The following is a 19,208-nucleotide window of genomic DNA, read 5'->3' as shown; positions in this document are numbered from 1 at the left end:
GAAAGGCAGAAAGAGTGAATACATCTTTCTCAGATCACAATGCAATAAAACTCATGTGCAATATTGGGCCAAGGAGATATAGACACAAAACCAATTGGAAACATTTTAAAGAATGAGTGGACCAAAAAAACAAATTTTAGAAAGAATTAACCATTTTATCCTAGATAATGATAATAATGAAACAACATACCAAAACCTATGGGATTCACACAAAGCGGCTCTCAGAGGATATATTATATCTTTAAATGCTTACATGAATAAATTAGAGAAAGAGGAAATCAATGAACTAAACATGCAACTAAAAAACTTAGAGAAAGAATAAATTAAAAATCCCCAATTAAATACCAAATTAGAAATTCTAAAAATTAAATGAGAAATTAATAAAATTGAAAGCAAAAAAACTATTGAAATAATAAAACCAAAAGTTGGTTTTATGGAAAAACCAATAAAATTGATAAACCTCTGGTCAATTTGATTAAAAAAAGAAAGAAGAAAACTAAATTTCGAGTATCATAAATGAAAAAGGTGAACTCACCATCAATGAGGAGGAAATTAAAGTAATAATTTGAAATTATTTTGCCCAACTCTATGCCAATAAATTTGAAAATCTAAGTGAAATGGATGAATATTTACAAAAATATAGGTTGCCCAGGTTAAATGAAGAGGAGATTAAATACCTAAACAACCCTATCTTAGAAAAAGAAATTCAAAAAGCCATCATTGAACTCCCTAAGAAAAAAAATCTCCAGGGTCTGATAGATTCACAAGTGAATTTTACCAAACATTTAAGGAACAATTAGTTCCAATTCTATATAAACTCTTTGGAAAAATATAGAAAGGTGGAACTCTGCCTAACTCTTTCTATAAAACCAATATGGTGCTGATACCTAAACCAGAAAGAGTTAAAAAAAAGAAAGAAAGAAAATTATAGACCTATCTCTCTAATGAATATAGATGCAAAAATCTTGAATAAAATCTTAGCAAAACAATTACAACAAGTCATCACTAGGATAATACATTATGATCAAATAGGATTTATACCAGGAATGCAGGGTTGGTTCAATATTAGGAAAACTGTGAGTATAATCAATTATATCAACAACAAATCTATCAAAAATTATATGATCATATCAATAGATGCTGAAAAAGCTTTTGACAAAATACAGCATCCATTCCTCCAAAAACACTAGAGAGTGTAGGAATAAATGGACTGTTCCTTAGAATAATTAGCAGTATCTATCTGAAACTATCAACAAGCATTACATTCAATGGGGAGAGGCTAGAGGCATTCCCAATAAGATCAGGGGTGAAACAAGGATGCCCACTACCACCACTACTATTCAATATCATATTAGAATTGTTAACTTCAGCAATTAGAGAAGAAAAAGAAATTGAAGGAATTAGAATTGGGAAGGAAGAGACAAAACTCTCACTCTTTGCAGATGACATGATGGTCTGCATAGAGAATCCCAAGAAATCATCCAAAAAACTACTGGAAACAATTAGCTATTTTAGCAAAGTTTCAGGATATAAAATAAACCCTCATAAATCCTCAACTTTTCTATATATGTCTAGCAAAATACAGCAGGAAGAACTAGAAAGAGAAATTCCATTCAAAGTAACCTCAGACAGTATAAAATCCCTGGGAATCTATTTGCCAAGACAGACTCAGAAACTTTTTGAAAACAATTATAAAACACTTCTCACACAAATTAAATCAGAGTGAAATAACTGGGAAAATATCAACTGCTCGTGGATAGGTAGAGTTAATATAATAAAAATCACAATTCTACCAAAACTAAACTACCTGTTTAGTGCCCTCCCAATCAAAATTCCAAAAAATAACTTTAATGAATTAGAAAAAATTGTAAGTAAATTCATATGAAGAAATAAAAAAGTCAAGAATTTCCAAGAATTTAATGAAAAAAAGTGCAAAAGAAGGGGGCTTAGCCCTACCTGATCTAAAATTACATTATAAAGCATCAATTATCAAAACTGTTTGGTATTGGCTAAGAAACAGAGTAGAAAAGACTAGGTGTAAAAGCAGGAGACAATTATACTAATCTGCTGTTTAATAATTCCAAAGAGTCCAGCTATTGGGATTAAAAACTCTCTCTTTCTTTGATAAAAAAAAAACTTCTGGGAAAATTGGAAGTTAGTATGGAAGAAACTTAGATTAAACCAACACCTAACACCCTTTACCAAGATAAGATCCAAATGGTTACAGGATTTAGACATAAGAAAACAATACTATAAGCAAATTAGAAGATCAAGGACTAGTTTACCTGTAAGATCTATGGAAAGGGGAGCAATTTATGACTAAGGAAGAGATGGAGAACATAACCAAAAACAATCTAGATGATTTTGATTACATTAAATTAAAAAGCTTTTGCACAGATAAAATCACTGTAACCAAGATCAAAAGAAATGTAGTAAATTGATAAACAATCTTTACAACTAATGATTCTGACAAAGTACTCATTTCTAAAATATACAGAGAACTGAGTCATATTTTTTTAAAAAAAGCCATTCCCCAGTTGACAAATGGTGAAAGGATATGCAAAGGGAATTTACAGATAAGGAAATCAAAGCAATCCATAGCCATATGAAAAATTGCTCTAAATCATTACTTATTAGAGAAATGCAAATCAAAGCTTCTTAACACCTCACACCTGTCAGATGGGCTAATATGACCAGAAAGGATAATGATCATTGTTGGAAAGGTTGTGGAAAACCTGGGACACTATTACACTGTTGGTGGAGCTGTGAGAGAAATTTGGAGCTATGCCCAAAGGGCAACAAAAATTAGCATACCATTTGATCCAGCAAAACCACTACTGGGTCTATACCCTGAAGAGATGATGAAAAAGGGTAAAAACATCACTTGTACAAAAATATTCATAGCAGCCTTGTTTGTGGTGGCAAATAATTGGAAATCAAGTAAATGTCCTTCAATTGGGGAATGGCTTAGCAAACTGTGGTATATGTATGTCTTGGAACACTACTGTTCTATTGGAAACAAGGAGGGATGGGAATTCAGGGAAGCCTGGAGGGATTTGCATGAACTGATGCTGAGTGAGATGAGCAGAACCAGAAAAACACTGTACACCCTATCAGCAACATGGGGGTGATGTTCAACCTTGATGGACTTGCTTTTTCCATCAACACAACAACCAGGGACAATTTGGGGCTGTCTGCAATGGAAAATATCATCTGTATCCAGATAAGTTTCAAAGACTATTCCCTTTAATTTAGAAAAAAACAGATATCTTATTGTCTGATCTAGTTATCTCTTATACTTTTTGTTTCTTCCTTAAGGATGTGATTTCTCTCTCATCACACTCAATTTGGACCAATGTGCAACATGGAAACAAAATAAAGACTGATAGATTGCCTTCTGGGGGGGGGAAGTAAGATTGGGAGAAAAATTGTGAAACTCAAAACTCAAATAAAATCTTTAAAAAAAAAGTCTTGGCTTGTAGTGTTTTCAAGTTGAAGAATTACATCAGAATATTTCTATTTATCTGTTCTTTCTATGCCCGCAGACAGAGTCTTTTTTCATTTGTCCTTTGTGGTTAATTTGGGAATTTGTAATAGTCAAAATGACTTATTGAATCAAAGTTGTTATTAAAAGAACATCATTACTCTGTTCAATGTTACCTTGCTGCAGCTCATCTCACTCTTTATTTTGTGTGTCTATCCATATTTTTCATAGATCATTGAGCTCATCATGTCTTATAGCAATATAGTATTCCTTCACAATCATATATAAGAACTTGTTTAGCCATTCCTCAATTGAATAGGCATCACTGCAATTTCCAGTTTGTTGCCACTACAAGGAAAATTAGAACAAATAGCTTCTTTTTCCTTTTTCTCTCTCATTACCTTTTAAAATAAACCTTGTAGAGGTAATTCTGGGTCAAAGCACATAAGTAATATAATTTTTCTTTGGACATAATTCCAAATTACATACCAAAATGGTTAGATCAGTTCATAATTCTACCAACAAATGTGTCCAAATTTTGATTTTAAAAAATGAAAACTGGACTTCCAGCCAAGATGGCAGAGAGAAGACAGGCACAGTTCTAAAGTCTCCTGATCTTTCCCCATCTATCATATGGAAAAAAACCTCTTAAAAGAAATCTCATCCACAAAAACCAAAAAGAAAAGCCAGGAGAAAAAACATCTACCTCAGGATTTGTCTCCCTCAGCAGCATTGGACAAATTAAGGTGGGTGAGTCTGGGTGCAGAGGGTGGATCAGCCCCAGATCAGCCAGATTAGTGGTTGAATTGGAGCTAGGGAGTCTGAGGGCCTGAGAGCCAGACCTGTTGGATCAGCAGTGGGGCAAGACAGTGGGGGCTTGAGTCAACTAGGGAGCAGAGTCACGCTGACCCTCTGGAGCTTGCCAATAGGACTGGGGGGAGAGTTCTGGTGCAGGAGAGCTGTGGGCACCATCCCTGGGCTCCTCTGGTCTGAGGAACTCTTGAGTCCACACCTCCATTGTGGCTGAGGCCTCTTCCCAGAACAAACAATAGCAAACTACTTCCTCCTGAGGCACAGGTGTGTGAGCAGAAGAACCAGACCAGCTGACAATAGGGAGAGGAATGACCTCACCCCCAGGGTAAAGCCCACCACTGATTGAAGGCAAAAGGATTCATTAGCTCCAACCCCTCCCTTCAAGCTAAGGGAGAAGGCCTCAATCAAAGTCACAGACACTCCAGAGAAAGCAACCAGCACCTCCTACTGGCTAGCCAGAGAAATTGCACTCAGTGAGTAAAGCCTCTAGTGATCCCAAGCCCCGGTGAACCAGCCCCTACCCAACTCAAGGTCTTAGCAAAATGAAGAAATGAAGAAGGGTCAGCAGAAAGGTGAATCAATAGAAAACTTCTTGGAAGGGAATGACCCTCAGAGAGACCTAGAACCTCTGAGGAGAATATGATCTGGTCTTCAGCACAGAAAGACTTCCTTGAAGAAATAAGGAAGGAGTTTAAAAATCAACTGGAAAATTTGGGAGAGACAATTAATACCTTGCAACAAGAAAACAAATCCTTAGAAAACACAATTGGACAAATACAAAATGAGAATAATTCTCTCAGATCCTCAATTGGGCAAATGCAAAAAGAAAATAATTCTCTCAAAATCTCAATTGGTCAAATGGAAAGCTCTTTCAAAAGTAGAATTGATCAATTGGAAAAGGAGTTGCAAAAGGTTAATGAAGAAAACTCTTCTCTTTAAAAAAATGGAGTCTGCAGAAACTAATGACTCCATGAGACAGCAAGAGCCAGTTAAACAAAATCAAAAAATAGAAAAAATAGAAGAAAATGTAAAATACCTCATCAGCAAAACTACTGACCTCAAGAATAGGTCGAGGAGGGGCAGCCTGAAAATTATTGGACTTCCTAAAAACACTGAAGAGAAAAAAAGCCTGGACTTAATATTACAGGATCTAGTGATGGAAAACTTCCCTGATATCATGGAACCAGAGGGGAAAATAGTTATTGAAAGAATACATCAGTCCCCTCCAGAAAAAGATCCTAAAATGAAAACACCAAGGAATGTTATGGCCAAATTCCAGAACTATCAGATAAAAGAGAAAATCCTGCAAGCAGCCAGAAAAAAGCAATTTAAATATCAAGGAGCCACAGTAAGGATTACACAGGACCTGACTGCATCAACATTAAGGGATCAAAGGGCCTGGAACAAGATATTTCGAAGAGCAAGGGAGCTTGGAATGCAGCCAAGAATCTACTATCCCGCAAAGCTGAGCCTTCTCTTCCAGGGAAAAAGACAGACATTTAACGAAATGGAAGAATTCCAAATATTCCTGATGAAAAGGCCAGAGCTAAATAGAAAATTTGGACATCGAACAGGAAGTTCAAAAGACACATGAAAAGTTTAAAAAGGGGGGGTGGTAAAAAAAGAAAAACCAAATAATAAAAAATTGAAAATAAGAGTAAAGATGAATTCACCATTCATAAAGATGAAAGAAAAAATTATTAAGTTATTTTACCAAAATCTATGCAAATTAAATTGAAAAATCTAAATGAAATGGACTAATATTTATAAAAATATGAATTATCTAGAATAACAGAAAAGCAAATAGAATACTAAGATAATTTGATGTTTGAAATAAAAGTTGAATAAGCCATAAATGAACTCCCTAAAGAAAGAAATCCCAGCATCAGATGAATTTATAAGGGATATATTTTTTTATTTTTTATTTTTTTAACTTATTTTTAACTTTTCTTTTTGAATCTTGAATTCCAAATTTACTTCTTCCCTCTCTTTCCTCCCCCACCCACTAAGAAAGCAAGCAAAATATTATCAATTAATCATATTTGTGAATTCAGAAAAAAATCCTTAATTATTCATATTTCGGGAAAAAGCAAAAAAATGAAATTTTAAAAATTTGCTTGAATTTGAACTTAGAATTCATCAGTTTTTCTCCAGAGGGGAATTCCATTTTTTCATCATGAATAATTTAGAATTATCTTGTATCATTATATTGATAAGAGTAACCAGGTATATCACAGTTGATCATCATTACAGCATTGTTATTACTATGTATAATGATCTCCATGTTCTTCTCATTTCTTTAGCATTAGATAATAAAGGTATTATTGCCTTGTCCTTGGTTTTTTCCCCTAAAAGCATCACCATTATCATTTCTGATAGCATAATAATGCTTCATCACAATTATAAGCCACAATTTGTTCAGCCATTCACCAGTTAATGAGTATCCCCTCAATTTACAAATATTTGCCAATACAAAAGAGCTGCTATAAATATTTTTGTTTATATGGGTCCTTTTTTGTATCTTTTTGTGGTATAGATCTAGTGGTGGTATTGCTGGGTTGAAGTTATACATAGTTTTATAATCCTTCAGTAATAGTTCCAAATTGTTCTTCTGAATGATGGGACCAGTTTAATACTTCATCTTTAATTCCTTTCCCCCTCCCAACATTCTTTCTGATAAGTGTAAAGTGGTACACCAGAGTTGTTTTAATTTGCATTTTTCAAATCAATAGTCATTTAGAGATTCATGTGATTACATGTTTTGATTTCTTTTTCTGAAAACCATCTGTTTATATTCTTTCACCCTTTATCAACTGAAAAATGGTTTGCAATTTTTTTTATAAATTTGTCCCAGGTCCCTATAAATTCAAAAAATAAGAACTTTAGTCATGAAACATGTAAATATTTTTATAGGATCCCATTGATTGTTGTACATTTTGATAAAATGTAATTTTCTTGATAATTCTTTTAATTAAATCTATTTTTTCTTTTCCCTTGTCAGACATAATTGCTACTACTAAATTTTTTACTTTATTTGAAGCATATTAGATTCTGCTCCAGTCTTCTTTTTTTAAGTATGTATGGATGGGAAGGGGTTGTTTCTGTTTCAAGAGTGTCTCTTCTAACTAATACATTATTGAATTATGATTTCTTTTTTTTTAGGTTTTTTTTTCAAGGCAAATGGGGTTAAGTGGCTTGCCCAAGGCCACACAGCTAGGTAATTATTAAGTGTCTGAGACTGGATTTGAACCCAGGTACTCCTGACTCTAAGGCCAGTGCTTTATCCACTATGCCACCTAGCCGCCCCTGAATTATGATTTCTAAACACTTCTGCTATCTCCTTCTATTTTACGGTAACTTCCATTACACACACTCATAAACACATACATATATGTTTATATATACATATATGCATGCATATATATGTAATAGACTGAACTCATCTATGAAATATTATATATATTATATATAGTCTTCCCTATTTTAACCAAATTCCTATGAGAATGAGTTACAAGCACTGTGTGTGTTACTCTCTTTCCCATTATCCCCTAAACTATGCAAATTCTTCACTGCAAGCCTCTTTTATGAGAGAAAAGTTGCCCATTCTACCTCTTCCTTCCCCCTTATCCCAATGCCTACCATTTTTTCATCTTTTTATTTTTTTGGTGGGAAATCAACCCAACCTAATTAGCATATAGTAATGCTGTTAGCCTATATAGACACCATCTAACTGCCCTAATAATAAGTTACATGTATGATTTTCCTATATCAAATGATTCTAATTTTTTCTCTCCTTGATTTTTTTTCCAAGTTAGGTGTTTTAGGAATGACAAAAACTAGAAGAATGGAAAAAACAGACTAAAATGTGAACTAACTTTTAATACTCTTGAATGTTTCATGAAGTTAGTTTCATTGTTGTATTCCTGTGAAATCTAAACACTATTCCAATACTATACCAGGAAACTTCTATTTAAATTGTCTTAGGAAGATTCTGAAGATCACCTAGAAAGATAAGATTCCAGACACTGAGGTCCTTTCTCAAACTAAACTGCCAAGCATTCAAATTCTGCTACAGAGAGCACAATTCTGATGAGTTGGCCACATTATTCAAATACCAAATGTATGCTTGCCAAAAAAGACTATTTATGAAAAATACATACAGAGTAAGTGCTCACAGGGGAGTCAGAAAAAAAAGCACAAGAACATTTTCAAGGTCTCTTTTTAGAACTTTGGAATTGGGACAGTTCAGTCACACAGTAGATAGAGTACAAACCTTCAAGTCAGGAGGACCCAAGTTCAAATTTGACTTCAGAAACTTGATACTTAGAACAGTTGTGTGTCCTTAGATAAGCTACTTAACCCCATTGCCCCACAAGACCAGATGGATGGATGGATGGATGGATGGATGGAAGAAAGAACAAATGAATAAATGAATAATGAAAGAAAAAATAACTTTGGAATTCATTGTGCAATATGAGTGACATTGGCACAGGATCACCCAGTATACTATGCTCTCTTCAGAAAAGGTGCTGTGCTCTATGAACAAGGCAGAATTGAAGTAGCTCAAAGGAGATCTGAGATCCACAAGGTTAGAGAATCTAACCCAGGTGTTCACATGAATTATTTGTACCTCTCTGTGTAGTTCATTCCAAGCTCTTACTGATCTGATCATCCACAGTCAGACACACATTAAGACCCTAAAATAGTAATGTAAGATTAATCCTCTTCAAGGATGAAGAACTACAAAGGGTTTCTATTTGGTCAATTTTGATTTTGAGGGAATAATTTTCTTGGATAAGGTTTTGCCCTTCTTCTAAGTTATTACTTCCTTTTTCATATCTTTCTCCCAAATCTCTAGCTTAAAATTTTCCATTTAACATTCATTTATTAAAATTTAAGCTTCAAATTCTCTTCCTCTCTCCAGCCTCTCTCCACTCATTGAGAAGGGACATAATATGATATCAATTTTACATCTGAAGTCATACAAAGCACATTTCCTTATTAAACATGTTGCCACCCCCCCAAAAAAAGGCAAGAAAGAGAAAGAAAGTAGAAAAGGGATATTCAGAGTTTATCAGTTCTCTCTAGAGAAGTTTGGTATTTTTCATTGTGAGTATTTAGAATTGTCTTAGATCTTTGTATTGATAAAGTAACTAAGTCATTCACAGTTGATCATTGTTACAATATTGTTACTGTGCACTATGTTCTAGTTCTATTCACTTCCCTTTGCAGCAGTTCATATCAGTCTCCCCAGATTTTTCTGAAACCATCTCACCTATCATTTTTATATTTTATCAAATATTTCATCAAAATCTCATATTACAACTTGTTCAGCCATTTCCCAACTGATAAGCATCCCTTCAATTTCCTATTCTTTGTTGCAACGAAAAGACCTGCTATAAATATTTTTATATATGATTTCTTTTTCCCTTTCTTTGATCTCTTTGGAATACAGACCTAGGAGTAACATTGCTAGATCAAAGAGCATGTAGAGTTTTTAGTCTTTTAGGCATAAATCACAAATGGTTGGACTAATTCACAGCTCCATCATGAGTGCAATATGTCTCATTTTTTTTTCCACATCTTTCTAGCAATTTCTTATTTTCCTTTTCTGTCACATTAGCCAATCCTATAGTTGGTGCTTCAGAGTTGCTTTAATTTGCAATAAGTGATTTAGAACATTTTCTTATATGATAACTTTATTCTGGACAACTAAACAACTTCTTTTGAAAACTGCCCATTCATATTCTTTGAACATTTATCACAAGGAATGGCTGATAATTCTATTAATTTGGCACAATTTCCTGTATATTTTAGGGAAAAGGAAATTATCAGAGAAACTTGCTATAAAATTTTCCTCCAGTTTTTGATTTTCCTTCTAATTGTGACTAAAAAGATTTGTTTTACAAGTGTTTTTCAATTGCATATAATCAAAATTATCCATTTTATTTCCTGTAGTCTCCTCAACCTCGGTTTGATCACAAACTCTTCCCTTGTCCATAGACCTTAATATAATTTATTCCATACACTTCTTATTTGCTTATGATATAAGGGAAGTGAAAGAATGGAAGCAAGAATTCCAATTAGGAGGTTCTTGCAAAAGTTCAAGTCTGAGGTGAGTAGAGTCTGAATGGGTGTGAAGGAGATGATGATGTGTGAATGGAGATAAGAGACACAAAGAATTTGTAGTTAGAATTGTCAAGGGATTTCCCTAAAGTACAAGTACAATCATGTAATTCCCCACCCTTGCTTAATAAACTCCTTGACCCTCTCTTGCCTCTGGGTTCAAATACAAAAATCATTCATTTGGCCCTTTAAACCCTTCCTAACCTGGCTTTTTTTTCTACCTTTCCAGCCTTGTTACACCTTCCTCTTTGCCTTGTCATCCAGTGCCTCCTTGCAGTTACACTGACAAGACACTCCATCTCTTGACTGAGCATTTTCTCTGACTATCCCACATTCCTGGGCTGTCCTTCCTTATCTTCACCTACTGCCTTCTCTAGTTTCCTTTAGGTTACAATAAAATCCCTGCCTTCTACAGGAATTGGATGCCTTGTAATTCTACTTCTTTCCATTTCTTAATTATCTCCTATTCATCTTGTATATAACTTGATTGCCCATGCTTATTTGCTTCTTGTCTCTCTCATTAAATTGTAAGGTCCTTAAAGAAAGAGACTGTCTTTTGTTCAGCATTGTCTGGCACAAAGTAGGTGCTTGGTAAATGTTTATTGATTGGCTGGTTGTGGTTGGGATAAGAAAACATTGAGTCAATCACTTTCTACTCTCTGTCAGAAATTGTCTGAAACACTAGGGGTTCCAAAAAAGGCAAAAGGCAAAGCCTGCCTTCAGAAAGCTCCCAATCTACTGAGGGGGAGAAAACACATTAAAAATGAGTTAAAGGAGAACTGGGGTGATTTGGCATGGGATGGGGAAATAAAGAAGACCTAGAGCTGGGTAAGAAATGATGAGATGACTTTCCTGAGCTCTCTCTTAATATGGAGGATCTGAAGGACCTCTCTGATATCTACCTACCATTCTCCAATCTGAGAAAGGGAGAAGCCCCAGATCCAGTAGATATTAAGGAGATAAGAATTTCAGAGTAAATACAATCCTGCAGGAAGATAAAATACTGAAGATTTGAAATTCACTCCAAGATTGTGAATCTTAGATAACTGGAAGATAATTACTACCATAGATGTAAATAGGGAAGGGACTCATGTACTTTGGGAGGGAAGATGTGTAACAAGGCTGGAAAGGTAGGGGAAAAGCCAGGTTAGGAAGGGCTTAAAGGGCCAAACGAAGGATTTTTGTATTTGAACCCAGAGGTAAGAGAGGGTCAAGGCGTTTATTAAGCAAGGGTGGGGAATTGCAGCTCTAAATTCATGTTTCCTTATTGAGTTTGAAGTGTCTATGAGACTTTTAAATGGACATAGGTACAACAGCTGTCAGAGAAGCATACTTGCTTAAGAAAGGAATGAGGTTCACTATGAAGATTGGTGAGCCATCTGCATGGTGATTAATCTATGAAATTCTGACAGATCAATAAGAAAAAGAGAGGGTAAGAAGAAAAGAAGTCACAGAACAGAGTACATTTTACTATGAGTTGTTGGAGATAAGGACCCTGCTTTATGAGTGTATATTGAAAGCAATGCTGAAAATTTCTTGCATAAGAGAAGGATTCATGGCCATGAAGTGGGGAAGATAGATTTGAACAAGGGAGGAAGTCTGTGGGTCCTGCTTTAGATCACACTACAGAGAAAGATGTGTATGTACTCCCCCTAAAGTTAGCCTCAGGCTTGGCTGAAAACTTTTGCTCTTGATTTTTCTCCTCACTTTGAGCAGGATTAAATGTTTATTTTTCTCATTAGACTCAAATGACCACAGAAGCCAAGTTCCTTCTGATAATTAGTCACAAGCTGAGGTAGTAACATGCAGACAAGAAGTCACTGAGGAACAAACTGAGAATCAAGAAAAATGGACAATTAACACAAATTAGAAGGAAGAGAAAAGGAAAACAAAGGAGAGACAAAGGGCAGAGAGGAGAAGAATGAATATCTGCCTTACACCACCAGCCCTGACAATTCCATTGCAAACAAGCTACACTTGTCAAGTTGTCATCTACTTTAGATGATAAAGATGTATCAATTAAAAGATATGCTGTATTGGAAGAATGAAAAAAATTATGAGGGACATAAAAATACAAGCTAGACAGTGCGTGTCCTCAAGGCTCTTCCATTGTAAGGAGAAGAAAATGCATATAGGAAAATGGTGTCCAAAGAGGAATGTGAAGTCACAGGGGATAGTGGTTAGTTCACAGAATGTTCGATCATTTGAAATGTGTTGAAATGATTAGAGTTGGAGTTAGAGTTAGAAAGTATGTATGTGGTGGGGAGAGAGGGTAAATAAAGGTATTCAGATCAATGAAACAAAAATTTATTATGTACTATATCCTAGGTATTATGCTAGTTATTAGGGATACAAAGAAAGGCAAAAAAAGGGAAAGAGGATAGGCATTTCTATAGTGCCTTCTATGTGTCAGTCTCTGTGATAAGGGCTTTGGACTTGACAAATATTATCTGCTTTGATCTTCACAACAACCTTGGAAGAAAGGTTATATTATTGTTCCTGTTACTATTGAGAAGGCTGAGTACAACAGAAAATATGTGACTTTCCCAGGGTCACATATTTGGTAATTCTGAGACCAGATCTACTCTGGTCTTCCTGATTTCAGGTCCAACAGTCAAGATACTATGCCATCTAGCTGCAGGGAGTGCTTTCAAGAAGTTCACAGTTTAATGGAAGATATAGACTATGCTTTCTGTGTGTGTTTGTGTGTTTGTGTGTGTGTGTGTGTCTCTGTGTGTCTGTGTGTATGTGTGTGTGTTTATATATATGTGTGTGTATACACACACACACACACACACACACACACACATATATATATATATATATATATATATATATATATATATATATATATATATATACACATATATTCAGTGATATTTGTGAGGACTGTAAAAGTCATCTGGGAGAAGGTAGGAATTGAACTGAGATTTGAAGGAAACCAGAGAAACTAACAAGAGAATTCCAAGCATTGTGGCCAGCCCCTGAAAATACCCAGAATCTGAACATACAATAGAGTGTCATTTGCAAAGAATAACAAAGACACCAGTGTAGACAACTTACAGAGTATTTGGAAGGGGAAAAGGTAGGAAAAGTAGAAAGGGACCACTTCATAAAAAACTTTAAACACCAAAGATTATCAAATTATAATTTGAGGTGGTGCAGTAGATAGAGCACTGGCCTTGGAGTCAGGAGTACCTGAGTTCAAATCCAGCCTCAGACACTTAATAATTACCTAGCCGTGTGGCCTTGGGCAAGCCACTTAACCCCCTTGCCTTGCAAAAAAAAAAACTAAAAAAAAATTATAATTTGATCCTAGAGGTAATAAGGAGTCACTGGTGTTTATTGAATAGGGGAATGACAGGTGCTTTTGGAAGATAATTTGATAGCTGAGTGGAAGATGAAAAGATTGAATGAGTTCAGTTTTGAATATGATAATCTTAAGTTATTTAAAGGATAGTGGGTTCAAGATGTCTAGGAGAGAGGATGTTAGAAGAGAGGTCAGGGCTGAATAAGTAGATTTTAGAATCATCATCTTAGAGATAATAATTAAATCTGTGTAAGATTATGAAATTATGAAGTGAAATAGTATAAAGGAAGAAGAGAAGACAACCTAATACAGAATCATGGAAGGTCTATATAGTGATCCAATAAAAGAAACTAATAAAGAACAGGCAGATGAGGTTATGCACATCATCATCTTCCATAAGGAAAATGACCAGGAAGTGGCATGGCATAGCAGAGACTGGATGAAGTATGATGGCTGTTTGTCAGTCAGACTCTAGGGACATGGAGATGGAAGTACAAAATGTATGATGAAGAGGTGGTAACTGGAGCTAGTAGATGCATTGAATGGAGATTTCTGTGAAAAATCAGACTCTTGATTACCTCCCATTTCTTATCTTGTTTATTAGAGAGAGAGACAGAGAGAGAGAGAGAGAGAGAGAGAGAGAGAGAGAGAGAGAGAGAGAGAGAGAGAGAGAGAATGGTATTTGTCTTTGGGTTTGTGAATCATCTACTTCATTTGACAATTTCTCAGTGTTTTCTCATGCTCCTTCCATTTTCCACTCTCCTTAACACTTGACTCCCCAAGGAGAACAACTAATTCTTGACCCTCCTCCTCAGTACAATATGTTCTTTCTTTCATACTTTCCTATCCCAACTCACTCATCCCAGAGTAGGAGCAAAATACTCATTGATCCCTGTTGCCACTAATGGACTCTTTTTCCAGCACCCTCACTCAGCAGCATCTCCCTTTGAGGTTCACATTATATAAATAGTTCACCCAATACATATTATGGTGGTAGTTATCTATCAATAGCTGGGACACTCTTCTAGTAAATTCTATTCAGTTTCCCTATCCACTTCAGCTCCTGCCCTCGTACTGGGGTATTTCTACATACGTGTTGTTTTTCCCACTGATAATCTAATTTCCAAGATCCCCAATCTATTCAATTCCCATGGTCCACTCTTCCATGCTACATTAACCACACACAGGAAAAGTCACAATCTTGATCTTGACATCTCCTACAGTCTTCCACTTTCATTTTCAAGAACAATAATATGATTTGATTAAAATCTCCTATAATTCCATCTCTCCCTATCCCTCACTCCTCCCAAAACTATTATTCATCTATTCTTTAATCTACATTCTACCTCTTAGTATTTTGACAGACCATCTCTCCTGCTCTGGCTATATTCATTTTCCTTCTCGATCTCCATCCCTTAGTGATCTTTTTCTCTTCTGTGCCCTCCTCCCTCCTTGACTTCTTTATTCTGCTACCTTATACACTGATCATTTCTTGCTAAATGTAACCCTGAGTTGCTCCCACTATCTGCCTTTGTTACTCATTTTTATGTACTGTAGCTGAATGGACAAGCAGAAGTCACACAACTTTCTTTAATATATCCATTACAAGTTTAAGTTACCCAATTTCAACTGGACCCTCATAGAAAATGAGACATTCCTCTCATTCCTTCCTAAGCAATTTAGACAGGTCAGGAGACCAAATTAATGCAGCATTGATTGCATTAAGGAAAAAGATAAGTATCCCCAAAGCCTTAAACAATTAGTTTTGTTTTCATATTATAAAATATCAGTCATAATGTTGAAAACGACTGTGTCAATAATGAAGTATAAATAGATAATAGATAGGTTTATCTATCATAGATTCATTTTTTTATATTACTTTTTTTAGATTTTTCAAGGCAATGAGGTTAAGTGGCTTGCCCAAGGCCACATGGCTGGGTAATTATTAAGTGTCTGAGGTCAGATTTGAACCCAGGTACTCCTGACTCCAAGGCTGGTGCTCTATTCACTGTGCCACCTAGCCACTCCCATATTACATTTCTTCAACAAGGGGAGATGTCCTTTGTCCTATGTACTATCTATTTGTAATGGAGGAAAGGATGGATAGATTGATAGATAGATAGATAGATAGATAGATAGATAGATAGATAGATGAATAGTGTTAGGCAGATTACTACAAAAAACTAATAGAGTGAGGAGCAGTAAAACTTCATGAAGCTGGAAAGATCATCTTCTACTAAGCAAGAAATATTATATAGGATACACCTAATATGTGCTGAGTTAAAATGTAAATGATTTGATTATGAACAGTGATTACAAAGAGCAAGATGGTTTGAGGATGAGTCCAGACCTGCAAAGAATACTCTAACTTAGAAAAATATAATCTAAACTCATTGTAAGATAACCTCTCGAGCATAGGTCACTAGAAATTTTACAGAAAAGGGACTATTATTGTTCGTTTATTCAGTCTTAAAGCTGAGCATTTATGGAAAGCCTACTAAGAAAAAGAAAAGAAGACAAAATTATTCCACTTTGAAAAGGACAGGAACCAGAGGAACCCTGATACAAAAAGGCTACTAGTTGACTAAAGCCAAGGAATCAGAAGACTTTTCCTGCATAGTTAAGATTCATATGACTACCTGCTTTCTAAAGCATAATTATAGTTCAAATGCACTCTAAAGGATACCTCAGTGTTAGAGATTCAGTAGCTAAAGGTCATTGTATTTTCATGAAACATAATGGGGCCTAGAATAGACTGAGCCTTCCCTAAATATAAAATTTGGAACTTCCCTAAAACTAAAATTCTTCTCCTTTCTGACTTACCCCTGAATTACCTTCAAATGAAATAAAACTTCCATTCAATCCTCCATATGGTTGCCTAACTGATATTATTAAAAGACAGATCTGATGAAGGAAAAATGTTCAAGTTATTATTAACTGATGAATTATTCATCTTTCCTTGTGCCCTATTTCCAGTTAAGATACATGGCCATAATGAGCTAGTCCTGTGAAGAATCTTGCTCTTTATAAGTCACTCTCCCATTTACTTCCCATAGAAGAAGGGTTACAAAAGGGGACTCAGCTCATCTTTTGAAGGAAATAAACAGAATTTTATGTTACTCATAACACTGAGGCCATTTTCTTGTAAATTCTACACTGTGCTCAACCCAAACTTCATCATTTGGTTTTCTGACTGGAAAGAGCATTGACTCTGACTCCAGAGGCCAGCTTTGAGGTAAGCCTGCACTGCATTTGGATTCATTCCCTCACAACCTATTAGAGTCATGGGGGCATTTTTGCACAGATTCCTTTTGGGATGCCTGTCTGGAAACTTCTGCTGGGCATTGGCAATAGCTAATTTCTCTTGTTCCCTGGGTTGCTAGGTTCTTTTGTACAAGATCTACACTATTACTTAAGAATATAATGTCATGGGGAAAGCTTTGCTCAATACTTAGACATTCCCTTTCTTGGTTATGTAGATGCACCCCTTTTGGCTATCTGAATTTTGATATTCTTGATGACCTCCTTCTGTCTACCCATAGAGCTTCAGTTCCCATTTCACTGAAGCTTTCTGCCTTACCTTCCGAAGACAGAGTAATCCTTCCCAAGGAAGATTGCAATTTCTTGAGAAACACTCCCCTTTATCCACCTGACTTTCCTTCCTACTTGATTCTTGGACCTTCAGTACAGCATGGGTTGGGTTTCACAATCTCTCAACTACTCCTGTCTTTTAGCCCTTCTCAGACACTCAAGGAGTGTCACCCTTTTTCTTCCTCACAATCTACTTAAAACCATGATTCCACTATGTTACTATCTGTCCCCTGAAGGAAGTGTCAGATCCCTGAGAGGGAACACCTAACATCCATGCTCCTATCTCAATAATTGACAAAGAAAAACTTTGCTGTTACTCTGAAGATTCAATAAAATTTATTGGAAGGTTTGAGCAAATAGTCCTACAATTTGACTTCTGCTGAGGAGATATGAACATTTTAATTTCTTCCTGCTGCATAGATGAGGAGAAATTGAGAATTTGGGATCTGGACCAAAGGTTTGGGGATAGCTTAGCTGAGTCAAGACTAGATACAGCCCTGGGGCAGTAGCTGTCCAATAGCTGATGCCCAATGAGACTATTAGGTTGATAGTGATATGGAGAAAAGAAACCATATGATAACCTGCCTGATAGAGGATTAAAAAGGGGAATGAAGCAGCAAATGAACTATGATAAGCACAGGGAAATTACTTAGGGGTCTGATGAAAATGCTGCATTTTTTCATAGCAGATTAGAAGAGGCTATTAAGAAAAACACCAAACTTAATCCTTCCTCTCCTGAAGGAGCTTGCATTGGTGGTATACATATTATCAGTAAGTCTGCCCCAGATATTAGAGGAAACTGCAGATATTGAATATGAGATGCCAAATGCCACAGACCCAGATTTAAGAGACAGTTTTTAGGGTATTCAATAATAGAACAGAAGAATGGAAGTATAGGAGAAGGACAAAGTCTCAGTTTTTTACTGTCATCATGACTGATGCACCTGCCTATGTCCTCAGTAAATCTTGTGATGAGATTACCTGTTTCCCATACAATATGACAGGTCATTGGTCCTGTGAATATTCCTTCCCAGGAGGAGACATTCAGGGCCAGACTCAGTCTTTAAGTTGCAGGGACACTGGAAATGGAACTGTCCCTAGAGCAAGCAGTCGGTCCAGTCATCTTTGACCAGTGTGTGGCCTCTCAGTCTCTTCAGGATGACAATTGGAAGGGCCAAGGATCTGATTAACTATACCTTCAGATGGGGAATGCCTATATGGAAACTTTTATGGCATCATGGGATATTTTACCACCACACCTAAGGATTCTCCTTTGGGCTGTCTCTTGTGAAACTGGAAAGAACTTGTTCTTTCTGACTGCTTAAATTCTTTTTGCCTATTGTCAACACTATCTAGAGGATGATATTTTAATGTCCCTCTAATTATCAAAGCTACAGGTATTTATGTGATTAGCAAAATCTAAAAGCCTAAATTGACACAGGACTTTCTCAGCTCTGTTAAAATTGTCTGTTTGTTTTTCTTGTATCTGTCTTGATTGGCCAACCCAATTCCTTTTCCTCTTTCCCTGCCCCTCTATTCGCTGCCTTTTTAAAAGCGGTTTCACAACTAGAGAATCGTAGAATAAGATTTCCCCTAACAACTCAAGACTCAGTTGCCAACAAGTTTGTTTATCTGAGAGTTGCTATCTACCTATTGCCACTCTAATTTGGGGCAGGTCTCCTAGCCCATTAAAAAGTGATCTGGGAGTTCCAGCCAAGATAGCAGAGAGAAGACAGGCACAGTTCTAAAGTCTCCTGATGTCTTCCCCAACTATCACATAAAACAAACCTCTTAAAAGCAATCCGACTCAAAAAACCCAGAAAGAAAAGCCAGAAGAAAGAACATCTACCTTAGGATTTGTCTCCAGCAGGAGCTGTGGTTGAA

This window comes from Macrotis lagotis, chromosome 7 (assembly GCF_037893015.1).
Source record: "Macrotis lagotis isolate mMagLag1 chromosome 7, bilby.v1.9.chrom.fasta, whole genome shotgun sequence".
Classification (NCBI taxonomy): Eukaryota; Metazoa; Chordata; class Mammalia; order Peramelemorphia; family Peramelidae; genus Macrotis; species Macrotis lagotis.
The sequence above is the reverse complement of the archived record's forward strand: the minus strand, read 5'-3'. Positions refer to the sequence as shown.